The sequence below is a fragment of the Octopus bimaculoides genome, chromosome 15 (genome assembly GCF_001194135.2).
Source record: "Octopus bimaculoides isolate UCB-OBI-ISO-001 chromosome 15, ASM119413v2, whole genome shotgun sequence".
Taxonomy (NCBI): Eukaryota; Metazoa; Mollusca; class Cephalopoda; order Octopoda; family Octopodidae; genus Octopus; species Octopus bimaculoides.
Genome location: NC_068995.1, coordinates 3,243,605 through 3,245,187, shown reverse-complemented (window position 1 = coordinate 3,245,187; position 1,583 = coordinate 3,243,605).

Here is a 1,583-nt window from a genome sequence, read left to right as displayed (position 1 = left end):
ATATATATATATATATATATATATAGATAGATAGATAGATATAGATATAGATATAGATATACACACACGCACGCACACGTGCACACAAACACACGCATATATATACACAAATATGCAGATACATATATTTACATATATGTGTGTGTGTGTATATATACATGTATGTGTATATATGTTTGTACACACACACACACACATATAAATACATACATACATACATATATACATATATATATATACATGTATGTATATATATGCATGTTTGCACACACACACACATATATAAAACTGTATGTTTTATTGGATCATAAGTCAAAGCCAATACCAAGGGGATTTCAGCGCAGAATGCAAAAGACGAAACTTAATCCAGTTAATCCTATAATCCAACAACTATTACAGTCCTTGCCTTTCTACGTCTCTTTTTCTTTTATCGTATTTTGTTAAGAACACAGTTTAAAAGAGAATTGATTAAGAAACCATCGAGAACTCCCTCAACCTCTTTACCCCTCCCGTTCCGGCACTCTATAATATTCGCAGAATACTTAATAACGTCGCGTAATTAAATGTGTAAGTTCATGTGTATATGTGAATATATATGTGTGTGTGTGTGTGGGGGGGTTAGTATGTTTGCGTTTCATTAAAAAATACTTTTTAAATTTAAGTCCGTTTTGGATAGATTTACGTCCTTACGAACCGAAACGGAGCTTCTAATTATCGGTGTCAAAGTGACCCGTTGTTACTATAAACCAAAAATTGAAGAATGAAGAATAAGAAAGGGGATGGAGGGGAAACAAAGAATGTTCCTTTCGATTCTGTAGAAATGTTTTTAGTGATCTCACTATGAAGTTATTTGATACGAGACTGTTTTTTAATGTTCCACGCGCCAAAACTAAATTCTTGAGTTCTCCATTAAGTAACAACAATGTTATCTATAATGAGTGTCTGAAACTGGAAAGACAACCCTGTTAATGAAAAACAAGGGCGGGGTATCTGGGATGCGAAGACTAATACAAAACAACCCCGAATGAAATGTAATTAATCTGAGTTGTTGCATGAAAATATGTGAATAGAAAGACTTGGACATTGGCATTAAGTCATCGTCTCGTTAAAACCCATCCTTATGAGTTATGTTCTGACAGTCCTTAAGAATTTCTGTTTCCACTGTCCTTAAGAATTTATTTGTTTCCACGGCCCCTCAGAATTTGCTTGTGCTTTCACTGCTCTTAACAATTTGTCTTTCCACTACCCTGCCAATTTGTGTTTCTACACATCTAAAGGATGAAAGACAAAGCTGACCCCAACAATATTTGAATTGAATGCGCAAAATGTAGGAACTAACTTCGCAAGGTGTATTCGTTTATCCTTGGCTTGTTTCAGTCATTAGATTGCGGCCATGCTGGAGCACCACCTTGAAGAATGATTAATCAAATGAAACGACTCCAGTACTTTTTAAAGCCTGGTACTTATTCAATCGGTCTCTTTTGTTTTTACTGCCAAGTTACAGGGATGTAAATTCACCAATACCGGTTGTCAAGTGATGGTATATACATATATATACATACATACATACATACATACATATA